The sequence below is a fragment of the Macaca mulatta genome, chromosome 3, assembly GCF_049350105.2.
Source record: "Macaca mulatta isolate MMU2019108-1 chromosome 3, T2T-MMU8v2.0, whole genome shotgun sequence".
Taxonomy (NCBI): domain Eukaryota; kingdom Metazoa; phylum Chordata; class Mammalia; order Primates; family Cercopithecidae; genus Macaca; species Macaca mulatta.
In genome coordinates, this window is record NC_133408.1 from 23,140,289 (window position 1) to 23,159,271 (window position 18,983).

At 34.8% G+C, this 18,983-nt stretch overlaps 1 long non-coding RNA gene across 1 annotated transcript in view; it reads right to left on the reverse strand.

Moving 5' to 3' along the window:
* LOC106997283 (uncharacterized) overlaps positions 1 to 15,441 on the reverse strand; it is a 159,119-nt gene extending 143,678 nt beyond the window's left edge. Inside the window, exon 1 of the long non-coding RNA XR_001443427.3 lies at positions 15,277 to 15,441. This is a non-coding gene — a long non-coding RNA (uncharacterized LOC106997283). The remainder of the gene's footprint in view (positions 1 to 15,276) is intronic.
* Between the last annotated feature and the right edge of the window lie 3,542 nt (positions 15,442 to 18,983).

Sequence of the window (18,983 nt, forward strand, 5' to 3'; positions counted from 1 at the left end):
GAAACTTGGTGTTTGAACTATTTGTTTTGTGTACCATATTCCTACTTTCAAATAGAGTCTTATTTTCTCTAGGTGTGTTCAAATAAGATTTAGTTTACTTCTTTCTGAACAGTACAGAAAGCCCAATGGGGAAGCCAGCAATCTTTCCTAGTGATATTTTAAAGTGTATTTCTCAACTTCTTGGTTATGTCATGAAGACTTGGTTAACTATAAGATTCAGAGAGTGTGATTCTAATGATTTTAAAAATAATTTCTGAGGTTTACAAATACGGTCATTCAATTTCTTTACTAGGGTTTTTATTTAAGTACAAATGTTTTACTTCACCTTAAATTTTTATTTGTGATTGATACATTCACTTCTCCCACAGTTTTGCAGGACTCTAGAGAAATAGGAATGTTGAAAACATAATTCATGCCTAATGTTTAGGATGTTAGCCTTGATTCATAGTAATGAGCTACACACTGATACCATACGTAGGCTTATATCATTAATAATAGAATAACAGAACAGAAAGGCGTAACACTTAGAAAGAATTGCGAGGCAAACTTGAATGTTTTCAATGGAAGTTTCATAGAAGGATGCCATTAATCTTGAGACTGGAGAACTGATTTGGTAAGTTAAACATAGTTCAAATTCTGTTCCCCTGTCACATAATTTAAAAACACACAGGAGGCCAGGTGCAGTGGCTCACGCCTATAATCCCAGCACTTTGGGAGGCCAAGGCAGGTGGATCATCTGAGGTCGAGACCAGCCTGACCAACATGGAGAAATCCTGTCTCTACTAAAAATACAAAATTAGCCAGGTGTGGTGGCACATGCCTGTAATCTCAGCTACTCTAGAGGCTGAGGCAGGAGAATTGCTTGAACCCGGGAGGCAGAGGTTGCGGTGAGCCAAGATCGTGCCATTGCACTCCAGTTTGGACAACAAGAGTGAAACTCCATCTCAAAAAACAAACAACAACAACAACAACAACAACAGGAATTGAATCAGACACTACTTGGAAATGAACATTTAGCAATCAAGCATTGTAGAAACTGATATAAAATCAGAAGTTATTTTATTCATTTAAAATGAAAACGATACTTGTTAAGCGGGGTCAACTTGGGTGCCCTTTGGCCAGTTGGTTCTCTGTTTTGGATTAGAATATATGTGGACACAAATTACAATTAATAGACTAGAGAGCCTATGAGAGAATAATTTGTGCAATTTAGTTTTCTGATGGCGGTGCACAAATTTATTTATGTGCTCAGTCCCACGATAAGCTGATATTACCAAAAATAGTAGAAATGACCCACTTGCATTTTCAAGAGTGTTCATATTTAGATAAAAATCTTTACAGTCACCCTAAGGTTAAGTGACATAAACAAGATTACACAGGTGGTTAATTGAGTGAATAGGGATACTAGGATCAGAGACCACCTGTGGTCATTTTTAGCAAAATGAGTTCTCAGTAAGGCCAGAGGTGAAATTTATCCTTGAATGAGTCTTAAATCTAAGAACATTTTATTACTTTATAATAATACTTTACTTTGTGTGCATTTCATCCATCATTAAGTTCCAAGTAGCTCTGCAAATAAAAGCACTTTCTTAATTTTCAGCTGAGCTGCAATCAGTAGAGCATATTTTTGTAATCTTTAACAAAACTAACATGACTTGATCTATGTTTAATTATTTTCTCAAAATCATTCTCTTCAAAATACACTAAAAGTAAAAAATGCACAAAGTAACAACCATAAAAATAAAATTATTGATTACTGGTATTCATTCTCAATGGGGGACAATATGACCTCAGTAGATTTTTGGAGATGGTAAAAAAAAAAATCTTAAAATTTTTATTATAAAAATACAAAGTAGATAAAATGAACATACAGTACATTTGTGGCATTAAATCTCATTAGCAGAGTTAACTCTGGGAAAAAAATCTTAAAAGATATCTTGGTAGGATAAAAATTAAAAACACGTGCTAAACACTGATCTATACAATTTATTGAAACATTCTTTACTTATTAAAACAAAAGCCAAGTGGCTTTATGAAAGTCAGATGAAATGATTAGCTCTCTTATAGGAAGATCCTTGAAGATTATCTAAATGCAAAAATCCTTTCATTCTTTTTATTTCTTTACACCCAATGTCCTTCTTCATTTTAGTTTTTATTTCCTCTGTAGTCAAATCTTCATTTGAAGTCTTCCTGGTCTTGTCAGGATCCCTTTCTTTCACAACGCACCCTTCACAAAATTCATGTGAAATTCGGATACCCTTTGTTAGAAATCCTCTTGTCTGGCATTATAAGTCCTGGTTCAGAAATACAAAGCACTATTTTTTACAAATGCTGTTAAAACAACTCATAACTATTCTAGAATGTTCATTTTTACTTGTAAGAAACATCATTCCTTTTCAAATATTTATTCTCTAAATAAAAAATATTTATGTTAATATTTCTAAAATAAGATTTTCAGTAGAAAATCTCATGTATGCTCAGATTAGAAATTTTTTTTCTATAAATCTAGTGATTATTTTGAGCTTCATTTCCACCTGGAAAAAGAAAATGTAATCTTAAGCATCTGATATAGTTTGAATGCATTATGTTGGTGTAAAAGTAATTGTATTTTTGCCATTGAAAGTGATAACAGAAACCACAACTACTTTTGCATCAGCTTAATATCGACCACAAGTTTGTGTTTTGGAAACTTGTTCCCCAGTGCAGGAAGTGGCACTTTTGGGAGGTGGTCAGGTTATGAGTGCTCTACCCTCAGGAATGGATTAGTCCATTTATATATTGATGGATTGAAAGAATAATAAGTTATCAGGGGAGTGGGTTAGTTAGCACAACAGTGGATCTGTTATAAAAGCCAGTTTTTCTGTCCTGAGCCCTCTCACCATGTGATATCCTGCCCTGCCTCAAGACTCTACAGGGAGTCTCCACTGCAAGAAGGCCATCATCAGATGTGGCCCTTCAACCTGGGGTTTTCCGGTCTCCACAACTGTAAGAAACATATTTCTATTCTTTATAAATTACCCAGTCTCAGGTATTCAGTTACAGCAACATAAAACAAACTGACAGTATCTTTAGTTAAACTCAGATACTCTAGGGAGATTTTTCTTCTCCTCCCCTCTTCAGAGTTGATGTTAAATTGGAGAGTTGATGACATCCTGTGGTGATTATGAAGGGGCTGATTACTTCTGCAAATTGTCTGCTCCTGAGTTATACTATTCACATATTTTCTTAAGCAATATCATCAGAAATACGGCACATTTGGCATCTAGTGAGAGATTTACATCTTAAATTGATTACAGGACCCAAAACTAAAGTCAGTGAATCATCTAGAACACAAAATAGAAGGTGCACTCACTCACACTTGGGTGATCTGAGTACTCTCCTCTGATGTAAATATACGCTTACACTATATTAAGTTGAGGCCTCTCATTTTCTTTCTTTTTTTTTTTTCTCTTTTTTTTTTTGAGATGGAGTCTTGCTCTTGTTGCTCAGGCTGGAGTGCACTGGTGTGATCTCAGTTCATCACAACCTTTGCCTCCTGGGTTCTAGCGATTCTCCTGACTCAGCCTCCCGAGTAGCTAGGACTACAGGCACCTGCCACCACACCCAGCTAATTTTGTATTTTTAATAGAGATGGGATTTCTCCACGTAGATCAGGCTGGTCTCGAACTCCCGATCTCAGATGATCCGCCTGCCTTGGCATCCCAAAGTGCTGGAATTACAGGTGTGAGCCACCGCGCCTGGTGAGGTGTCTCATTTTCAAAATTAGAAAAAAAATTAAATCAGGCCTTAATCTCTCTCGTGCTCAATGAACTATTGATCCCTTTAATGACAAAGGTAAGTTCCATTACTTTCTTATGATTTTACTTAAGCTAAACTCTAGTGAATCTCTTCCAAACACATATACACACACACACACACACAGACAGACAAACTTTCTACTATAATGCAATCTACCCTGGTGGCTTGAAAACATCTGCAAGCTTGCCATCTCTTTAAAAGAAGCTAGAACACATATTTCTAGCCTCACAACAAAAATTCAAACTGTCACCCTAAAATTCTATACTATGCATAAATAGTTTTCAAAACTAAAGGTGAATTACAGACATTTCCAGACATTTAAAAGCTAGAATAATTCGTCAGCAGCAGCCCTATATTACAATACAATCTTACGTTAAGACAATCAAGGAGAAGCAAATTGTTGTCAGGTTCAAATCTAAATCTATGGGAAAAAAAATGATGAGAATCCAAAAGTAACTGCAACAAAAGCAAAAGTTGACAAATGGGATCTAATTAAACTTAAGGAGCTTCTGCACAGCAAAATAAACTATTAACAGAGTAAAGAGACAAACTACAGAATGGGAGAAAAATTTTGTAAAATATGCATCTGACAAAGGTCTAATATTCAGCATCTATAAGGAACTTAAACAAATTTATGAAAACAAAAAACCCCATTAAAATTGGACAAAGGTCATAAACAGATACTTCTCAAAAGAAGACATACATGTGGCCAACAATCATATGTACAAAAGCTCAGCATCACTGATCATTAGAGAAATGCAAATCAAAACCACAATGAGATAACATCTCACACCAGTCAGAATGGCTGTTATTAAAAAGTCAAAAAATAACAGATGCTAGTGAGATTGTGGAGAAAAAGAAATGTTTTTACACTGTTGGTGGGAGTGTAAATTAGTTCAACCATTGTGGAAGACAATATGGCAATTCCTCTAAAACCTACAGACAGAAGTACCATTCAACCCAGTAATCCCATTACTGTGTATATACTCCAAGGATTATAAATTGTTCTATTACAAAGACACATGCACATGTTTACTCACTGCAGCAATATTCACAAGAGCAAAGACATGGAATCAACCTAAATGCCCATCAATGATAGACTGAACAAAGAGAATGTGGTAAGTAGACACCATTGAACACTGTGGAGCCATTTAAAAAAGCATTAGATCATCTCTTTTGCAGGGATGTGGATGGAGCTGGAGGACATTATCCTTAGCAAACTAAGACAGGAACAAAAAAGTCAAATACCACATGTTCTTACTTATAAGTGGGAGCTGAATGATGAGAACACATGGGCATATGGGGGGAACAATGCATACTGGGAACTATGGGAGGGCAAAGGATGGGAGAAGGGAGAGGATGAGGAAAAACAACTAATGGACACTAGGCTTAATACCAGGGTGATGAAATAATCTGTACAACAAACCCCCATGACACATGTTTACCCATGTAATAAACCTGCACATCCTGCACATGTGCCCCTGAACTTAAAAGTTAAAATAAAGAGAGAATCAAAAGCAGCAAATATGTGGGCAAATATAAAACATGTATTCTGTTTGGACTTTCCCTGGCCAGAGATCAGAGGACCAAAACTAAAGAATCACCATCTTGGCACTATAATTAACCACGACAGGCAGTAAGAAATAGAGTTGCTATTAACATTATGGGCCCAGGCAGGAATGTCTTTTGGACTCAGATTGTCCTGTTGCATTACTCTTTTTACTCTCTCTCTCTCTGTGTCATAATTGTGAATGTGAATGGATATGTGCAGTAACCTTTCTAAGAAATGCATAGTTAACAGGGCTCTGATGTCTCTGGAATGAGAATTTTTACACCACAAGTCAAATATTATGAGTAGCAGGTGTGGTTTTGTAGGAAAATGATCAGTATCAGTCTTGAAGTTATCCTCATTGATAAGAGCTGTAGTTAATTCCACTAACCTCTATCTTACGTTGGTTTCCTACCAGCCTCAGAGAAAAAGGACCACAGGAATCTTGGACCTCACATATATATGAAAAAGAAGTTTTATGGTGTGCAAATTATGGATGGTGAGAGTAATTTGTACAGTTCAGATAACTGTTCACAAACGAACATACTAATTCACAAAAGAACATGTAAGGAGTGTAGCTAGCTGGCAGTCTTCAGTTCTTACAGACTTCTGGATCAGACACACCTTTCAAACTGAGGCCACACTCCTTCAAGGAAGCCCCAGCCAATGATTGAGCTGGTACTGGGTCTGTCCATTACTTTTTAACATGGGACTCCTCTAATAGGCAGTCTTTGCTCTGGAACTCCGTGTTGTACCTCTGCACTGTGGTCTGAGTCTCTCTTTGCCTTTTCTTCTCTTCTTCCTTTCCTTACATGTATCATATATGCATTGCGGTCGAAGAATTTCTTTCTCCAGCTCCAATTTGTCCTCATTTTATCTTTTACAGGTATTAACCCCTAATAAGCCTCTTGGACACCTCGCTCAATCCCAGCATTTACTACTCATAGAATTAATTACATATATCCAAAAAGTCAATAATTCATTATCTGCAAATGTAGACTTTTAAATATATAGGTTGAACAACTATCCCATTAATTTGATGAATGTAAAACATAATTATAGCTGATTGAAACTTTAAACAGTTTGTTGTTGTTGCTTTGTTTTGCTTTTTTTCTAGTGGATGCATACAAATTGTTTTATTTCAATTATTTGGACCATTTTCTTCTGTTACCTTTTAACATTACATTTGAAGGAATTTAACCAATTCCAAAAGTGAGTCTTTTAAATGAAGTCCTGTCTATTTTGGACTTTAAACTTGGTTCTTAAAATATGATCATAGGGTATGTAAATAAATACCTTAATAATACTACCCTTAATTGAAGTTTTTTTTGTTTTTTTTTTTTTTTCAAATGTGCTATTTACTGTAACATCCTTTCTGCTTGGATTCTAAATGATCCATTCTTGGATATTTTTACTAGTATCTTCCTTTCTGTCTTTTCTTTGTCTATTTATCTTTTAGATGCTGATACTTTAAAGTGTAAGTATTAAAGGGGACTTTCCATCATATCCCCAATTCTGTTATATATTACCACAGAGGATTTATTCTGCCTCCTGCTAATTGCTCATATATTATGATTATTTACTCATCCACAAGTTTCATAATAATATGTATCTCAACAAGGACTATCACTTTAAAGTTTAAATGTATTTCTTAAATCTGTGTATTTACATTAATGACTTTAAGCTTCTGTATTTGTTTTAAAAACATCTGTATGTATTTTTTAATTTTTTTAAGGGGTGGGGTCTCGTATTGTTGTCCAGGCTGATCACGAACTTCTAGGCTCAAGCAATCCTCCAGCGTCGGCCTCCCAGAGTGCTGGAGTTACAGGCATGAGCCATTGTGCCTAACCATAGAATATTTGTATGTTTTTGTTATGAACGATTAGGGTGACTATAAATAAATAAATTGTATGGTTGTAGTTCAAGTTAGTGTTACTGATTGTGGTAAGCAGAGTTCTGAAGATTCCCATTTTCAGGTAATTAATCCAAACACAAATCTCAGTACTGCTGTCAGGGGACTTTGCAGATGTAACTAAAGTGATTAATCAGCTCCCCTTAAAATAATGACATTATTCTGAATTATTCAGACGTGTTCAGCATAATCACAGAAGTCATAAAAGACAGATAATTTTTCTTTGGTGAGGGGCTGAGAGGTGTGTCAGAAGATGAAGTCAGAAGACAAGAGGAAGAAAGGAAGGTGAGAGAGTTTTGAAGTGTGAGGAGGTGGGAGGTCTCTGTAGGCTAAGATTGACCGCTGGCCATTAAGGAAACAGGGACTGCAGTTTTACAACCACTGGGCACTGGATTTGAGCAACAACTTGCATGAGCATAGGAGCCAGTTCTTCCAAGAGTCTCCTGACAAAGAGCCAAGTCAGCCAACAGCTTGATTTTGCCCTCGTGAAACCGAGACCAAAGAAACCAGCTGAGCCAGCTTGGATGTCTGGCCTACAGAACTGAGAGATGATAAATCTACATTCTTTAAAGTTATTACATTTGTGGCAACCTGTTATAAGAGAAAGAGGAAACTTGCAAACTAATAGAGGATTTTTTTCTTAGATTTTATATTGTAAATTTGCATAGAATATGAATATACCAAGCCTTTATAATATCACATTGGTGGAAAATTAATTACGGTTTTTGCAATGAAAGGTAATAGCGAAAATCACAATTACCTTTGCACCAACCTAATAGAATACCCAGATTCAGTCTGAAGTTTCCACTGGGCTTCAAAGACATTTTATATTCTTTCTTCTCTTTCTGTGGTGACCATGGGGGTCACATGCTGGAAACAGTGGCATCAAAGGGGTAGGGAGACTGTAAAACCAGGTTATTACTTCGGGGATTGCCACTCATGTGAAATATACAATCTTCGTTGAAGTGTGCCATGAATGAGAAATAAAACATATAGTGTTAAACCACTGAGATGTTTTTGGTCTCTTGTGTATGTGTGTGGGATGGATGTGGAGAAAATCATATAAGCAACATGTTTCATTATTCTGCTTCTGAGATGTTGGGAGGCACTTCATCCCTCCTAAGGAGCTCAGTGAATGCATTTGATGAAAAGAGTATGCAAGGAAAGTTTTGACTTACAGTAATTTTGACTTATTTTCAGATGATGGAAATATATATGAGACAGTTAACCAGAAGCAGGCATCATTGTTTTTTTCAGTAGTGATATTAAGTATTGTATTAGTCCATTTTCCTGCCACTGATATAGGCATACCTGAGACTGGGTAATTTATAAAGATAAAGAGGTTTACTGGACTCACAGTTCCACATGGCTGAGGAGGCCTCACAATCAGGGCAGAAGGCGAAAGGCACATCTTACATGGTGGCAGCCAAGACAGAATGAGAGCCAAATGAATGGGGAAACTCCTTATAAAACCATGAGATCTCGCGAGACTTACTATCATGAGAACAGTTTCATGGAAACTGCCCCCATGATTCAATTATTTCCCACCAGGTCCCTCCCACAACCTGTGGGAATTATGGGAGCTAAAATACAAGATGAGATTTGGGTAGGGACACAGCCAAACGATATCAAGTATTTTTGTTTGTTGGTTGGTTTTTTGAGATGGAGTGTTCGTCTCTCTCCCAGGCTGGAGTACAATGGTGTAAGCTCAGCTCATTGTAACCTCCACCTCCCAGGTTCATGTGATTCTCCTGCCTCAGCCTCCCTAGTAGCTTGGATTACAGGCGTGCACCACCATGCTCAGCTAATTTTTGTATTTTTAGTAGAGATGGGGTTTCACTATGTTGGCCAGGCTGATCTTGAACTCCTGACCTCATGTGATCTGCCCGCCTCGGGCTCCAAAAGTGCTGGAATTACAGGCATGAGCCACTACGCCTGGCCCATATCAAATATTAATATGAGTTTCTCCTGGATCCTACAATCTCATCAGGTATAAAATTAAATATGCTGGTGCAAGATCTTTGCCTTTCCATGTATTCTCCTTGATATGCAGAACTAGGGTTGATAATGGTCACAACCTGAGCAATATTAACACCTATTATGATGGGAAAACCATGCAGCCATAAAAAAAATGAGATCATGTCTTTTGAGGGAACGTGGATGGAGCTGGAGGCTATTATCCTTAGCAAACTAATTCAGGAAGAGAAAACCAAATACCACATGTCCTCACTTATAAGTTGGAGCTAAATGATAAGAACTTAAGAACACAAAGAAGGAAACAACAGAAACTGGGGTCTATTTGACGGTGGTGGGTGGGAGGAGGGAGAGGAACAGAAAGGATACCTATTGGGTACTGGGCTTACTACGTGGGTGATGCAATAATACGTACAGCAAACCCCTGTGACAAGTGTTTACCTATGTAACAAACATTCACATGTACCCCTAAACTTAAAACAAAAGTTAAAAAAAAAGAAACGCAATGCTTGTAAGAAATATATCTGAGGACAGAAAACAAAGGGATCAAGGCTTGGAGATGGCACTAAGCATGGGGAGTTAGCCTAAAATCGGAAGGTTACTAGAGGTCCTTTGAACGAGGGTATGACCTGGTGAAGAGGATATTATCAACAGTGTGAAAGATGAATGTGAGGGACCTGACACTGGAGGTAGAAACTGACCCATAGTGAGCCAGCAGTGTTGGAGAGAAGGAGACAGATGTGAGAACTATTTTAGAAACAGGATGTGGCAAATTGTAGAAGTATGGAGTGCTGCAGGAAATAAGGAAAGGGGAGTCTACAGAAACGAACAGTTCCTGTCTTTGATGTTTTGATGATTTGTATAACCATAATCTTACTGAAAGTGTTCAAGAGGAAAAAATATTTCCTATGCATTTTTTTATTTTTATTTTTGTAGACAGGGTCTCGCTCTGTCATCCAAGCTACAGTGCAGTGACATAATAGCTCGCTGTAACCTGGAACTCCTGGGCTTAAGCAAGCCTCTCACCTCAGCTTCTTGAGTAGCTAGGATAACAGGTGCGCCACCATGCCCAGCTAATTTTATTATTTATTTATTTATTTATTTATTTTTGGTAGAGACAGTATCTCACTATATTGCTCAGGCTGATTGCGAACTCTTGGCCTCAAGCAATCTTCCCATTCTGGCCTCTTGATGTTCTGGGATTACATGCATGAGCCACCACATATGTTTTATGCATATATTTTTCTCTGCATTTCTTCAAAGGTGGTTTCATGTTCATAATCTAAATCTTAGTAGAGATGAATGGAATTGCTATCATGTATTACCCAATACAACAGTTCATTCGGTTATTGTTCTAATTATGTGAATGAACAGGTTAATGTACCATAAAATCCCAGTCTATAGAGAAAAGCATCACCAGGTCTGAGATCCAAATAGGATTTTTAGAGTGGTTTTACCTATGGCTTTTAAATTAAAAACCTAATGTGCTTTCACCTTCAATTAAGCACAATTGCCAAGTATAATTGACCATAGTAATATAACTAGTAATTTGAGGACACTCAACATGCACATGCTGTACACACTTAAAAATGAATTTAGCTTATTTCATGGAGCTTTAGGCCTAGAAATCACTTCATGAAGAATCTAATTTAAACCTTTCTCTGTAAGGAGGAGAAATAATTATGAACTGCAGTTGCTCAGCAAGTGTAAGGTACATCCAAAGGAAAAACCAGGCCTAACCCTTGCATGAAACAAAGCCAGGTCAAAGCATTCTCTATTTGTCATTGTTTCCAGAATTCATGTTTATTAACTAGAATTAACATTCGCATCTATCTCCTTCCTCCCTACTCACTGTCCACCAATCAATTAATAACTTTTTTTTCATTCTCCTATCTGGCTTCCAGGCATTAGTGGCTCAGATAGGATACATCACCAGTGCATTTTTAAAACGAGAAGGTTTCAGGCACAAAACAGTGCCAGTTCCATTTAGAAAACATAGGTATTGGTGAGATAGAAAAAGACAGGGTTAGAAAACATAGGTATTGGAGAGATAGAAAAAGACAGGGTTAGAAAACATAGGTATTGGAGAGATAGAAAGAGACAGAGGGAGGGAGAAAGAGAATCTTGTCACTAATTTAATCCCATGAAAGAAAAACCTCAGATGTGTTCTTTCTGAAGGAAAAAAATGGGAGGTAAAAGTGTGGTTGTATTTAACCACACCAGATTTTTATACATTTTAAAACCATTCCAAATAACTATTTTTTTTTGTTTTATTCATTCTCTCCATTGTGTGCTTTGTTTTTTCCTGTTTCTTTACTTTGCTTTCATCGTTATCATTTCCTTCTTTCTGCATTCTACAGGTCAATTTTTTAAATCCTAACTTTCTGAGATAGATGGGATAGATTAATGTTCTCATTTATGCTGCGTACATATTACTGGTCATTACCGCTATGTATTTTTGTCTTTATACTGCTTTTGTGCATTCCTCAAGTCATCACCTGTATTACTTTGGTATAATTCAGTTAAAGATATTTTCTAATTCTATTGTGAATTTATAGGTAATGGATTGTTTAGTGTTTGATTTCCAAGTTTGTAAGGACAATCTAGTTATCTTTTATTACTGATTTATCATTAACTTATGAACAAAAACCATACATTGACATTTTGAAATTTGTTACTATTTTATTATTTTATTAGCTATTAAGAAATATTTTGCTGAAATTGTAGATTTGTCTATTTTCCCTTGGTTTTCTGAAAATTAATGAGTCTGCATTTTAAAATAGTATTATAAACTTCTTATATATTTCTTACAACCTTTTAGGAATTGATTTTATTACCAATATTAAACATTTCATTCATCTCTAGCAATGTATTTTATTCTTAAAATTAGTTCATCTGGCATTAATATAGGTTAATGTTTGATTGGAATATACTTTTACATTGTTTTTATTTGCAAATTTCCTGTGGTTGTGATTAAGTGTTTCTCTTCTAAATAACTTTTTTCCATTTTTTTCCATTTTTTTCCATTTTGAAAGTATTTTTCATTGGCCAATTAATGTATTTATATATATATATATGTGTGTGTGTGTATATATACATGTATATTTATGCATATATGTATATAACATAATTCTATATAAACATAAGTGCTTTCTATTTGTTTCTCTAATGATATATTTTTTCTCTCTTTGATTTCCTTATTCTGTATCTTTTTTTGTTTTTTCTGCTTCTATTCTATTTGTTTCGATGTTATACACAGTATTTTATTACCGTTTAATAGTAAGGGTTCCATGAGGAACTTCAACACATTAAAGTATCTCAGACTTATAAGAATCTTACATTGCTGACTACTTTTTATTCTTCTCTAAACAATGAACTGCCCTTTTAGTCTCCTTTTCCCCCTCCACAAGAATATTCTATTACTTTGCTGTGCCTTAATAAGGTCTATGTTATAAATTTTAAATAATATTGCTCTTTTGGTTTTATATAGTCAAAATTTATTTAAACATAGAATATTTATCTTTAACTTTTCACCTGCCTGAACAGTACATTCTAGTATTTCCTTCAGTATAATTATGATGGTTACTAATTTTCTCTCTCTCCTTCTCCTTCTTATCCTTTCTCTCTGTTCTCTTCCCTCTCTCTTTTGGCTTTCAAACGTATACATTTTATCATAATTACAAAAGGGTATTATTATAGGTAGTATTTTTTTTATTACGTGGAAGACTCCACTCAGTATACAGCATTTTCAGCATTAGAATTATTTATCTTTTTGTTTCTGGCTTTTAAAATATCTCCTATTTGCCTTTGCTTTCTGCAGAAATAACAGTGGTAGATTTACATGTTTCATGCTGCTTAGAGTTTTGTGGATTTCTTATATTTTTATCGTTTTCATTTATTTCATTAGTATAGAAACATTCTGAACCTTTATCTATTCATTAACTATAAATTATCCTACATTCTGTATTTTTCTTCTGGTCATCCAGACATTAGATTTCTCTTACTATCCCCTGTATCTTTGATTTGTCAAAAATATACACTTATTTTTCACAACGTGATAACTGCAGTCTGTTCCATTTGCCTGAAATTATCCCCACAAGCATTTTGTGCAGATGACTGATTCGAAAGTTCAGAAATCAGTTTAAATATCACTGCTTTAGAAAAATGTCTGCCTATTACATCTGTTGACTTACCCAATCTTTCCAAAACACTATTTTCTCCATGTCCTCATTTACTATTTTTGTGTGTTTTTGCTCACTTTTAAACCTGAATAAACTCTACAACTCCAAGGAGCTTACTGGTTTAATTTATGATAGCTGTACTATCTATAAAATTGCAGACCAAATTTACTTAATAATATCACTTAAATTCATAAATAAAAGCATGATATAGTAGTTATAACTACATCCTAAGATTGTTAGAATTACATAAAATAATGCTCCTATCTTATTAGCACCATGCATGGCATCAAGCAAGGTTTCTATTTTGACCATCACCATTATCATATTACTTATACACACAGTAAGATAAAATGCTATTCAATGAACTTGGGATCACAACCAAATTAATCTTCTAACTTTGGTGTTCTGTGATAGTTTTAGAAATGAATATCACTAACAAGTGAATTCCAAGCTCATATCTATTTAAGAAGATGACACACAGAACAGCAACCGCTTTGACAAGTTCTATCTCTACACTGCCATGAGCTTTTACTTTCCACTTGTATGATATTCTATGGTCAGCTCAATCACCTGTTCCCTTGTTTTCCTTCTTTTTGTATTAGAACATTATGATTCTTAAGTTTGATTTCTATGGCATGATTTTAATCGTAATTTTTGAAATAACAATAATAAACTTAGAAATCTTAAAATTTCATTTTAAGAAGAAATTACCTTCTCATATACACTGAAAATGTTATAAAGCAAAATTTAAATTGGTATTAAATTAATATTGTTTTACCTTGACTATCTTCCAGGGAATAAAGAGTTTGAGTACAATAAAGATGCAAGGAAAGCCCATACTTCTTAGCTCTGTGAGTTATTAATAGGTCCAAATAGAAGCAATGAACACATCATATTGAAACAAATCAGTTGGTAATGGGATTTATCAGTTCAGTAGGCATTTGAAGCCTGTTTAGTGTTAATGAAATATCTTAAATTCTAAAAATTGTAATTTGTAGCAATATTTGTAATTACTGTATTATGATCACGCTCTATCCATTTCCAAATATCTTATCAACAGCTATTTTGTACCTTAAATGGTTAGCGATATGTCACATTAGATCTCTGACAATTTTATTATGTTTACCACTATAATCACCACATCATTTTTATGCTAAGAAGGCAGTAATGGGAAATTCCATTTATGACAATTTGTACATTTTCATGTGATACCCTGGGCATCACATGCAGAGAACAATGATATATTCATTCACCTTAGTGTGAATGATCATGTGAATTGACTTTTCATGTGTGTAATATGTGCACATTACATGTTATTGAAATCTAAGATAATGTTATTTTAATAGAATAATTGAAAAGTAATGCTATATTCATAAGCAACTACTTGACTTTCTACATATATATGTAGAAAATGCCCTCAACTCAGGAAATCACATTAAAATAAACTGAAACAATTTTTCTCATTTCAGTGGTCCATTTTGTGAACCAGATTTCAGTGAGAACAAAATAATTGAAACCAGTTGTTTCAATAACTCTTTCAACAAACTTAATAAAATTAATCCATCGTATATCCATACACAAACTGTCAGACTAAAAACTATAATCTGATGTAACTGAAACCTATTCTATTTGCCAAGTGTTTAAAAGCTATTTCCATATATCTCTTCCCCAAATTTTTATGAGGTGTCCGAAAGGACACGTTACTATTTTTAATATTTTTCTGGGCTCCGGATATGGCCAATTTAAAAAACAATGTGTTTGTTTTAGTTTTACTTTAAAGTGTTGTAAGATGCTAACCTCAGAGCTCAACCAACAGACCAGAATAATAGTAAAAAACAAAACAAAACAAAAAAAACTCTCACCTCTTTATATTCAAAGCTTTTGAAATCCTTGATCCTCAATGTCAGCTTATGCAGCTTCTCAAAAGAGTTTCTCATGTTCTTCCTGCCCTTAACCTTCCAAATTGGGAAGGACATAGCTGTGAACTGGTAAGTTCATTTTCCATTCATCTAAACCCACAGTCACTTCCTCTATCTGTGACTTCCTTCGGGCGTCTTTCTCTGGGGCTCTTGCTCTCAGACTCGCCCTTTTGCTTTGAGGACTGGATTTACTTCTTTTAAGGAGTTATTTACTATTGCCCGAAATATGCTCATTTCTCCTAAGAACTTAGCTTTTTGAGGATTTTCAGTTTTTTTCGGATTGCCCATTTGTAGATCTATTTCTGTACATTAATAAGATGCATAATTTGTGCATCTCTGAAAGCGAGATTTTTTTTGTAGGTACCCAGAAATGTGGCATTTGCTTACTCATTAAATACTCCAGTTGGTATTTCTAGTGATGGTATTCCCAGGGGTTATTCTAAAACACTTAAAAAATGCCTCATTACATCTGACCATTAAAGGGAGCTTTTCCATGCCGAATACTTTCTGACTTTTGCCAACTTTAATCGATCAGATATTGGGAGAGTTCAATAATTCTTTAAATTTTAATTAAAGTGTACTTTACTGAAGTATAGTGTTTCTGACTTTAGTTGAAACGTTGAAACCAGAGTACAGTGTTTCCCCATAAATGTTTTACTTGGCTGTCTTTATGAAAATTGCAAATATAACCTAGTCAAGATCTCTGAGCATAAAAAGTTTTAGGCAAAATAAGAGTACTTTTCTATTGATAAATCTTGGTCACAAACATGAAGTGTAATAAGTAATCTTTGCCAATATTGTCCTTTTAAATTCTGATTCTCTTTTTCATGAATGTGCTATAATAGCTCTATGGTAAACTTTCTTGTTGTCCCCTCAGTTTTAAAAATATAAGATGATCTATCGGCTCTTTATCGTTACAAATTAATAGTACCTTTCTCATAGAACCTTTGCTTAATAGTCATTATTTTTGAATTGAGTGAATGTTTCCATGTAATATTTCTTTCTTCCTTCTCAAACTAGGGTTCTTCAAGATGTTCATAAAAAACAGATATTATTTAAAAAGTATCAATTTTAAACATTTTTTGTACCAAAATAAACTTATACTAACTTGTTGCAACTTTTCTTTTTCTTTTTCTTTTTCTTTTTGAGATGGAGTCTCTCTCTGTCGCCCTGGATGGAGTGCAGTGGCGTGATCTCGGCTCACTGCAAGCTCCGCCTCCTGGGTTCAAGCAATTCTCCTGCCTCAGCCTCCCAAGTAGCTGGGATTACAGGTACCTGCCACTATGCCCGGCTAATTTTTTATATTTTAGTAGAGACGGAATTTCACCATGTTACCCAGGCTGTTTTCAAACTCCTGAGCTCAGACAATCTGCCCCCCTCAGCCTCCCAAAGTGCCGGGATTACAGGCGTGAGCCACCGCACCCGGCTGGTTGCAACTTTTCCTAACTTGTCTCAATATGATCTAGTTTGAGGCACCAAGGAGAGGACACCGGTTTGAAAAAAAGCCCTATCAGAGCAACATGAATTCTGTGAAAATTGAAGAAAGAACAAACACAAATTTATAGTAATCCTTAGGTGGAAGAATGATGACATCATTAATACTTTATAAAAGGTTTCTGGGTAATGTCCATCACAGTTTCCCTTTTATAAATTGGTACATTTGATGTCTTCATATTTTATGTAGGATTTTACATGCATTCATTAATAAAATTGGCTTGTAATTTTCCTGAATTGTAAAGTCCCCATAAAGTTGATTCCAAAGTTATAAAAGTCTCATAAAGTGAGTGGGAAATTTTCCCATATTTTCTATCCTGCGGAAGAAAAAAAAGAGAGAGAAAATTTTATAGAAAAAATGCCCCCAATAAATCAGCAGTTTACAACAGATAGCTAACTTTAAGAAGAGAAGAGATGATGTTGAAGATGAAGCTTGCAGTGGCAGAACATCTACATCAATTTGCAAGGAAAAAAATTAATCCCTTTTTGGTCCTAATTGAAGCAGACAGATGACCAAAAACAGAAAAAATAGCCGACACCATAGATATCTCAACTTGTTCAGCTTACATAATTCTGACTGAAAAATTGAAATTGAGAACATTTTCTACCTGATAGGTGCCAAAATAATTACACCGAGATCAGCTGCCGACCAGAGAAGAGCTTTCAGTGGAAATTTTAAACCAAGTGAGACCAAGATCTTGAAGCAACTATTTTAACCATATAACAAGAGATGAAACAAAGCTTCACCAGTACAATCCTAAAGACAAAGTCCAATCAAAACAATGGCTACCAACAAGTAGAAGTGGTTCAGTCAAAGCAAAAACAGACTGGTCAAGAGCAAAGGTCATCGCAACAGGTTTTCAGCATGCTCAAGGCATTTTACTTGTTGAGTTTCCAGAGGGCCAAGGATAATGACATCTGCTTATTATAAGAGTGTTTTGAGAAAGTTAGCCAAAGCTTTAGCAGAGAAACACTCAACAAAGCTTCACTACCATGACAATATTCCTGCTTATTCTTCTCCTAAAGCAAGGGCAATACTGTGAGAATTTCGACAAGAAATTATTAGGCATCCACTTTACAGTCCTGATTTGGTTCCTTCTGACAATTTTTGTGTTTCCTAAAATTTTAAAATTATGTAAAGAACAGCCATCTATTTATTTAATAATATTTTAAGAAGACTGCATTGACACGGTTAAATTCCAAGGATTCTCATTTCTTTATTGAGGGACTAAATATTTGGAATCACTTATAAAAGTGTTTTGAATTTAATGGAGCTTCTGTTGAGAAATAAAGTTTATATTTTTTATTTTTATATTTTATGTCAATTTTTCCATGAATTTTTGAAGTCTCCTTATAGCTTCACCTTTAAATTAGGACATGGAAGTTGACTCTAGGCTTTTGATTATTTATTACTCTTATTAATTTTTTAAAAGTATTATTACTTAGGTGATGGCTCAGTTTTTCACATAGTTATGGTTCTTACCCTTCCTGTGAAGGCATTTGAATTTGTTAAAAACAAAGTATGAATTTAAAAGCACGAATTATTTTTAAAAGTCTGTGATCTCTAGACATGTGGTCTTGTATATTTTATTCTTTCTTTGTGAATATAACATTACTTTAAACTCCTACTCTCAAATTCTCAGCACATCACTGCATCCTCAGGACATCTTCCATAATGATTCTGCCAAGGTCAAATAATTAGTAATTCAAAATATCCACAGCTCAAATTCATTAAGCTCTCACTATGCTTCACAGAATGTTGTTTCAGAGCATTTTACATAAACTTCACATGCATCATCGTTATCATCCTTAGACTGGCTAAAATTTTTTATAAACCCAATTGCCATCTACATGAAACATTCCCTTTATATTCTTTTAAAACAGAAGCTCAAATTTTCAAAGTTTGTGTAACTTACCTAATGTTATATGGCTTTGAAATTTCAGAAAGTGATGGAACTTTTTTTAGGCACTATATTACATAGCCATATTTCCCTTATTATTATTTTAATTTATGATACTTCTTTATTACCTGTTATACAAGTTGGAGTGTAACACTCATATCTGAAACTTTTTAAATAATAATCTCTTCACGTATGTGAGTATAAGATCCACTGGGGTAAGAGAGATTCTGGTTTGACTTACAGCTGAATCACAGA